General features: G+C 29.5%; 1 long non-coding RNA gene across 1 annotated transcript; it reads left to right on the top strand.

Moving 5' to 3' along the window:
* Positions 1–2548: 2548 nt before the first annotated feature.
* On the top strand, positions 2549–8983 carry LOC148270503 (uncharacterized). The gene is made up of 2 exons (XR_015813077.1): positions 2549–4361; positions 5446–8983. It is a non-coding gene; the product is annotated as an uncharacterized LOC148270503 (long non-coding RNA).
* Positions 8984–9310: the final 327 nt, after the last annotated feature.

The raw sequence follows: 9310 nt of genomic DNA, 5'->3' as shown, positions 1-9310 counted from the left end.
GTTGGTTGTTATGTGGTATCATCCACAGTGGTTTATTTAAACTTAGATGGTTAGGATTGTTGAGTAATGTTAGGAAGTGGACACTGATTGATTTTTTATGTTTTGAAGCTAATATGAATAGAGTAGTTAGTAGTAAGTTTGTGGAGGTAAGTTCTTGTTTGATTTTAGCTCCAAGATAGTGGTAAATTATCGTTTCAAGGCAAGATAGAGAAGAAAAAGAAGATTGCAAATGTATGTGATTTTCTTTTGAATCTAATTCTAAAAGATAATACATAGTTTTAATACAATAAGAGTTAAATGTAATTTGTAATTGAAAAAAGAGTTTGGCAAATAAAAGTATCAAGTAAAGATAGTTTATAAGATGATATCACTAGTAGAACATGAAGAAGAGTTCGGAGCATCGGAGTTAGGCAGCAGGTTAATATACCTCGCAATAAATATACTCGTTTGCTGCATTAAGTGTGTATTGGACCCCTAATAGTTTACGTAATGTGGCATCCGAACGTATTGCAAAATGCTGCACTTGCAATGAAAAAATAATTTTTTTTGGCACCCGAACTAAATCTACTGCAAGATTATATCCATGAATTTTTCAACTACATAATTTAATAAAAAAATACGAAATGTAGATGGAGAGCCAAGCTTTCTTACTTCATTAAAAAACTATTATGGTGTAAGTGACAAAGAAATTCTAACTTAAAGATTTATCATATGTTAACTTTACTTTAGATTTAGATTGGAGGATTATTTTATTTTAAGAGTTTAATTTTTAGAAATCTATAATTTAGAATTATCGTTCATTTTCTTATTTTGAAGATTTTAGTGATAAAGTCATGGATTAAATAGTTCAAGGTGTTGCGAGTTGATATAGTAGATAGAGGATGATTCTAATTATTGAAGGATGTCCATTAGAATATTGTTTTCTAGTTATGAAAAGTGAACTTAGGGATTGGTGCTTAAGAAAAAGAAATGTCTGGTAAATTTACAACATTAGCTGTATGTCAAAAATACTGTTGGAAGAGTTGCAAGTGATGACTATTGGATAACTTTGACTTAAATTTATAATATATCTATTTGATATTTGAATCCAATGATTGTTTGTTTTAAGAATTGAGGTGATCTAGGATTTTGACTACTAATTGCCTAAAAATGAGTAAACAAAAGTGAAGGATAAAAAAACAATAAATCCCAAATATCAGCCTATAGAACGAACATGTCATTTTTTTTACATTTGTATGAGTTGAAATGATTATAAATTGATAAAATTAGCATTATTTGCTTAGTGAATTTCTTTTATGTGTACATTAACATAGCAGTACTTAAAAGGAGGCAATTTTAAATATTATGCTGAGAGTAATAAAATTGTCCTCTTTTGATGTTTGTTCTTTGTTTTAGTCTTTTTTTAATTTGAAGTTTTGATATCTGTTTTTTCATGCCAAACTATGCATATGTTACATTTAATTGCTTAGTTCTCTTCTCATTTAAATTACAATGTAGAAAAATCTTATTTGTTCATAAAAAAATAAGTTTATTGTTCTCTTTTAATGCTTGTTACTCCCGGTTCTAGTTGATTTTTTTTTATATTTCAATTTTGGTACGCGTAGCTCCCATGGGAAATTATCCATATGTTCTATTTATTTGCTAATGATTTTTTACTTCTTTGAATTATAATATCGACGAATCTTTGTTATTTACAAATTGATTTGCTCACTTTTATTTGCTTATTGTTGATTTCGAACTCCAAAGATGAGGTAAATAATCGTGTACCCAATATTTTGTTTTTGCTCAGCTAATTAAAATAAATTGCTCATGTTATTATGTGACTCTTTAGGCAAAAAATTTAAAATAGTCTAGTTGTTTGTTTTGCATTTTTTATTCTTTTATAGATAACATTGTTTTGTTACTTGAATGGTCTGTGCTCCTCTGCATTTTTATCTTTTTTTTTGTTCTCTTTTTAATTGACATGTAGTGGTTGGTGTCCATATTTATCATACACGAAAGATATTATTTTTTTCCAAATGTGTGGTTGAGATACTGTTGCTTTAATTAATGCATATAGAGAACCCAAAAAGTATGATATTTTTTTATAATTTTTTAAATAATTAATTAATATTCTATATAGTTTTGTTGAATAGTTGTTAAATAAAATATAATACAACATTAGCTTATAACTATTACATAAAATATTTATTTCATAATTAAATGCCAACTGTTTACAAAAGTTGAATAATAAATACCCAAAATTTAATAATTTTTTAAAGTAATATGGAGGAACTCACCAACTTTCATTGAATATACATAAATTTTCATACTTTCTAAAACTAAATAAAAACATTTTACTTTATGAATTATTTCATAATCTACATTTGAAGCATAATTATATGTATAGTTAATCAATTATATAATACAATCAAAATATATATAGTTAATTATTTATATTCTAACATAAATTATTAAAATTTATTGTAAAATTATATTTATCTGCTTTAAATTTATTTATTTTTATTTTCTTTCAATAATAATTAATAAAAAAAATCATCTACAAGGGAGTCTTTTTCATTTTTCTGTCAAATAATCATGTACATTTTTTTAGAATTAATTAATAAGTGTTTATCATACATTCTTATTTATGATATTTTACTTAAAAAAAAAACTTTTAATTTATTATCTCTCTCTTAATAATTACAGTTTTTTATCATAAAAATGTTTTAATTTTTTATAAAATATAACAAAAATTTAAAACAACACCCTAAGCCTGGACTCCGTGTAGTTTAACTTTTTTAACGCTGCTTATTTCTTTCTTTTTCTTTTCTTTAAAAAGTTTTTTAAAAAACAAATTGACCGTTGTCGGCGTCATTTTAACGCAGTCTGCATTTCTTTATTTTCCCTTTAAAAGCAAACTGACCGTGCGATTCTCCTCTTCAGACCACCTTCTTCCTTTCTTTTACTTTCAAAAAGTTTTCTACGTTCTTTGTTTTCAGATCTGGCCTTGCCCAGAGAAAAGAAGAGAGATACAAGCACAAAAGAGAGAGAGAAAAACAGGAAAAAGACAGAAACGACCAGACATGGATCTGAAACCCCCCCCATTCTCTTCAATGTGGAGAGGGAAAGAAAAGAATATCAGAAAGAGGTAAGGAAGAAGATGATAGAAAACAAATTAGAATGGTCATCGTTCTACCATTCTTTTTCTTCTTCAGTTTCTTGAGAGCAAAGAACCAAATAGAGAAAGAAAAGAAGAACAAAGAAAGAAGGAAGAAGAAGATCGAAAAGAAGATAGATGGGTTTCTCTTAAAGACCCAACACTACTTGGTCATTCTGTTAAATTTCAATCTCTCTTGTTCACAAGCCTTGCCCAGAGAGAAGTTGAGAAGTACGAGCATAGCAGAGAGAGAAAAAGGGGAAAAAGACAGAAACGAGCAGACATGGATCTGAAACCCCTCCATTCTCTTCAATGTGGAGAGGGAAATAAAAGAATATCAGAAAGAGGTAAGGAAGAAGATGATAGAAAAAAAATTAGAATGGTCATCTTTCTACCATTCTATTTCTTTTTCAGTTTCTTGAGAGCAAAGAATCAAACAGAGAAAGAAAAGAAGAACAAAGAAAGAAGGAAAAAAGAAGATCGAAAAGAAGATAGATAGGTTTCTCTTAAAGACCCAACAGTATTGAAAGATTCAATCTCTTTCCCACAAGCCATGGGCAGAGAGGAGAGAAATACAAGCATAACAGAGGGAGAGAACGGGGAAAAAGATAGGAAAGAACAGACATGGGTCTGAAACTCTTCGTTCTCTTCAATGTCGGGAGGGAAAGAAGCGAATATCGGAAAGAGATGAGGAAGAAGAAGATAGAAAACAAGATTAAAATGGTTCCTCCTATCATTCTTTTTCTTCTTCAGTTTCTTGAGAGCGAAGAATCAAATAGAGAAAGAAAAGAAGAACAAAGAAAGAAGGAAGAAGAAGATCGAAAAGAAGATAGATGGGTTTCTCTTAAAGACCCAACACTACTTAGTCATTCTGTTAAATTTCAATCTCTCTTGTTCACAAGCCTTGCCCAGAGAGAAGGTGAGAAGTACGAGCATAGCAGAGAGAGAAAGAGGGGAAAAAGACAGAAACGAGCAGGCATGGATCTGAAACTCTCCATTCTCTTCAATGTGGAGAGGGAAAGAAAAGAATATCAGAAAGAGGTAAGGAAGAAGATGATAGAAAACAAATTAAATTTTCCTCTCTCTACCATTCTATTTCTTTTTCAGTTTATTGGGAGTAAAGAGCCAAATAGAGAAAGAAAAGAAGAGCAAAGAAAGAGGGATGAAGAAGATCGAAAGAAGAGATATGTCTTTCTCTTCAAAGACCCAACGGTAGCCGGAGGTGATTTTTACTTATCTCTTAATATTGGTAGGTGATCATTCATGGAGTTTGCATAAGTGACTTATTCTTCTTATTTAATGTTTTTAGTTTTCATAAACTTGTTTTGTTATGTGTAGAAGATGAAATTAGAGATATAGCTGAAAATAACTGATGCTGACAAACAATTAGTTAGTTAAGAACAGATGCTACGTAAATATCTGGAACCTGGCAAAGGAAGACATGCAATGAGGAATAATGAATTGTGGTTCTCTTTCTCTCTCTGTGTTCTCTTCTCTGTTATTCTCTCTCTCTGTTTCTCACTCTCTCTGCACTTCTCTCTTTGTTTGCTACATTCTAAACCCTAAAAGCCTTCTTCCTAGATTTCACACACAACATATTTCTAAATTAATTCGAGTTCTTTCTTGTTATGAACATAGCAGCAACTTTCTCAACTGGGGAGATGTTGTTTTTCTTATTCCTTCCTACCATGATTTATAGACTTGAATTTTACTCAAAAATAGCAGCAGTTTCTTGTTTTTTCGTTTAAATATTCCAGATTAGCTTCAATAATTTTACAGACAAACTCTCTTCTGGAATTTGATTTAGTAGGTTCTGTTTTTGATGGAGTTTGCAAAGGTGATCTTGTGGTCTCTGTTTCTAAATACATTTAACATGTTCCTTTGAGCCCCAGGTAGGTTGTGGGAATAGAATATTAATGCTGTGGATATTCCACAATTATATGAACATATTACCCTTTTCCGACTGAGGGAACTTTCAAATTTTTTTTTTTGATTGATTACTTTCCCAAAGTATTCAGAGTACTCGGGTTTTCTTCAAGACTAACATCGTAAAAATATTATAGTAATAATAAATTTAGTGAAAATAAAAGCAAGAAAAACGATTGGATTTGGAGCTCTTTTGCATAGATGGAAATGTAGTCCTTTTTAATCTTTAACTTATCATTTCTTTCACAATTTAAAACTTCTTAAGAAACGATTTTATCTTGTGAACTTTACTTTAAATATTTTCATAATTGGGAATATTTTCAAAAGTGTCGCATACTTCTCATTTATGCTTTCAATTGTTGCAACATTTGCATTTTCAGTATGATGAGATGTTCCCTTCACTATTCAGTGATCATCCTAATATATTTCCTCCACACCTGTCGACATGGGCTAGTGAACTTTGGTACTGAAATAGCATGAAAGGTATGTCCGTAGATGGGAAGCTGAGAACTTGCTCAATTCCGGTTGGTGGCTTCCTGAAACACTCAGTATCTCTTCTCTCTCTCTCTTTAATCATTCTTAAACTTAATCTTTAATCTTAGAATGCGATTGAATGATTTCGTCAGTTGCTTGAAAGTAACTTGTTTACTATTTGCAAAATAATATGCACTCGTTATAACTTTGACTTTAACTCATAGATAATGGTTGATCAATATTATTTTTAAGAAATGCAATGCAATTGGTATTTTTAGGGTAACTTGAATAAGCTAATAAATTTTTCAAGATAATTTACTTTTCTCTGTATGGTCTGCTGGTTTTTCCTTTGGATAATGGCTAGTAGACAGAATGAGTTGTGGTTGTTGCCAAATATATAATATCATCCTTGGACATATATTTAAAATTAGATAGCTAGAATTGCTATTTTCAAATAAGATTAAGAATTGAATGTTGATTAACTTTTATGTATTAAAACTGATAGGTATCGAGTATTTAGTGACGAGCTAGTGATGCATTCAAAACTAGATAGTTAGGATTGCTTTTTTCAGATAAGACTAGGAATTTATATTGATTGACTTTTATGTACTAAAACTCATAGGTATTGAGTACTAGTGATAGGCAAGAAAGTTTTTGTTTGATTTTAGCTCTAACACAATGGTCGGTTAGTATTGTTCTAAGATATTCGATGTAATTGGTGTTTTAAGATGATTAGAATCATTCTGTAGTTTTTTTGGAGGTAGATGACTTTCTTTTGTATGGTTTACTGTTTTTTTTTTGTCATAACCCATTATTAGAAAAATGGTGGTTGTTGGTTGTTATGTGGTTTATTTAAACTTAGATGGTTAGGATTGTTGAGTAATGTTAGGAAGTGGACATGGATTGATTTTTTATGTATTGAAGCTAATAGGAATAGAATAGTTAGTAGTAAGTTTGTGGAGGTAAGTTCTTGTTTGATTTTAGCTCCAAGATAGTGGTAAATTATCGTTTCAAAGGCAAGCTAGAGAAGAAAAAAAAGATTGCATATGTATGCGACTTTCTTTTGGATTTAGTTCTAAAAGATAATACATAGTTTGAATATAATAACAATTTAAAGTAATTTGTAATTGAAAAAAAAGTTTGGAAAATAAAAGTATCAAGTAAAGGTAGTTTATAAGATGACATCACTAGTAGAACATGAAAAAGAGTTTGGAGCATCAGAGTTAGGCAGCAGGTTAATATACATCGCAATAAATATACTCATTTACTGCATTAAGTGTGTGTGTTGGACCCTAATAGTTTATGTAATGTGGCATCCGAACGTATTGCAAAATGCCGCACTTGCAATGAAAAAATAATTTTTTTTGGCACTCGAACTAAATCTACTGCAAGATTATATCCATAAATTTTTTAACTACATAATTTAATCAAAAAAATACAAAATGTAGATGGAGAGCCAAGTTTTCTTACTTCATTAAAAAAACTAATAGTTTTTAAAATACATAAAATTCTGCGACAGAAAAATTCTAATTTAAAAATTTATCACATATTAGCTTTACTTTAGATTTAGATTGGAAGATTATTTTATTTTAAGAGTTTAATTTTAAGAAACCTATCATTTAGAGTTATCGTCTATTTTCTTATTTTGAAGATCTTAGAAACCTAATAGCTTTTAAACTAAAACAAAAATTACATTTAGCTCTTCAACTTTTTTAGCAAACAAGCATCTCAAACACAATAACGGCAAACTACAACAAACAAATTACAACTACCCTTACAAACTGACAAGGAAAAATAGTAAACTTTAAGTATCAACCCAGAAATTGAATATCTCGTTTTTAACATTTTCATGAGTTGAAATGATTATAAACTAAAACAATCTAGTATTTTTCGTCAATGAATTTCTTTGTGTGTACATTAATGTAGCAATACTTGAGGCTGTTTTTAATGTCATGCAGAGGACAACAAAATTGTCCTCTTTTAATGGTCGTTTTTAATGTCCATGTCAAGTTGTGCATATGTTATATTTAATTGCTATTGATTCTCTTCTGATTTGAATTACAACATAAAAGAGTCTTGATCATTTATAAATTGATATGCTTACTTTTGTGTAGTTGTTGTAGATTTCAAATGGTAAAAATCAGGTAAATAAACATATATTCAATAGTATATTTTTTCTTTAACTAGTTAAAATTTTATTTCTTTGTTATTATGAAGATCTTTAGGTAAAAAGTTGAAAGGAATCTAATCATATATTATCTCTGTTTTGTTCTCTTTTCTGGGTAACATTGCTGGAAAAATGTCGGGTTATGATATATTTGTGAAATAAAAGGTTTATTTTTTAATGTTTATGACATGAATTTTATTTTTTATTACATATATTTTTTAGTATTTAGAATTATTTACTTAACTATATTCTTTTTGGTTACTTTAATATAGGACTACCGAAGGTTATTATCAATCTTAGGAATACTTTTAACGTAAATAATCATGTGTTTTTATCTTTTTGGGTAGCTAATATTTTTATATTTTATTAGTGCGTAACTCTTTGTCAAAACGTTTAAGATGGTCCAGGCGTGTCACTTGTGTTTTGTTTTCTTTTGTTCGTAGCACTCTTTTAGATATAGATTATGAGGAACCAGCGGAATAAGAGGTTTGTCTTTCTTCTTTTATCCTGTTTTTCAGTTTTGTTTTGTTTTTTTTCATCCTAATTTTTTCTTTAATATTTTTTAATGGAGTTGGAGAGAGTTACAACGTTATTTATTTCTGCATCATTTATCACATTAAGTTTTAAAAAGTTTTTAGATGGAGCTTCATAAGGAGATCTTCTCCATGATCATTTTAGTTAAAAAGATTTGTGGTTCGATTTGATGGCAGATAATGGTACTGGCGGGAACTCGTCTTCTTCGGTTGCAGGAGTACTTGGTCAGCAGTTTCTTTTGTTTCTTCAATGTTTCTAATAAGGTTGCATTTACTTAATTGGTAATTAGGATTTTGGAGCTAAACCATACAGTGGTTTAGTACTATGAGCTGCTGTGTTTTATGAGATATCTCTTTCTTCTTGTTTTTTCCATTATATTTCTTAGATTTTGGTATGTTTGTCTTGTTTCTCGCGTCGCTGGCAAGATGACGGAGGTCATGACCATTCTTTAAAATTGTGCTGTAAGTTGTGAAAATTCAAATTTCATTTTAATAATTTTGCATATTTACTGATTGTAGCAAACCTGCGAATACTGACTCTCTTACTTACGCTGGCAAGCTCTCAGTATAGCCTACGGCGGGCTTTACGGTATGTGAGCAACAAAAGAGGGAGAGTGTGTATGAAGAAGAGAACCAGAACGGCAGAGGAAGAGAGTTCGTATGAAAGTTTACCTCATGATTCTATTATCTGATTAGTCAATTATTTTTATTTTTTTACTAACTAATCAAACAATAATTTTTAAATTATGCTACCATAACTTAGTTGAAGGATGAATTTGAACATTAAAAACATACATGACGCTAGATCGATATGAACAATGCAAAACAAACAAATTGTAATTAGAAACTGAAATTGAAATAAAAATACAAACAAATTCAAATACATTAACAAATTCAAGTATACTGAAAGAAAAATTCAATTAATTTTTTTGCAATTCCATAAAAATGAGACAAACAACTAAGTCGAGTGAAACTATACAATAAACGAAAACAACAAGTAGCCGCTGAAATTCTAATACAATTACAAATAAATTCAAATACAATCACAAACTCAAGTAAACCAAAATAAAA

Source organism: Carica papaya, chromosome 1 (assembly GCF_054855325.1).
Source record: "Carica papaya isolate Zhongbai chromosome 1, ASM5485532v1, whole genome shotgun sequence".
Classification (NCBI taxonomy): Eukaryota; Viridiplantae; Streptophyta; class Magnoliopsida; order Brassicales; family Caricaceae; genus Carica; species Carica papaya.
Note: the sequence above shows the minus strand (reverse complement) of the source record. Positions and strands in the feature narration are given on the sequence as shown.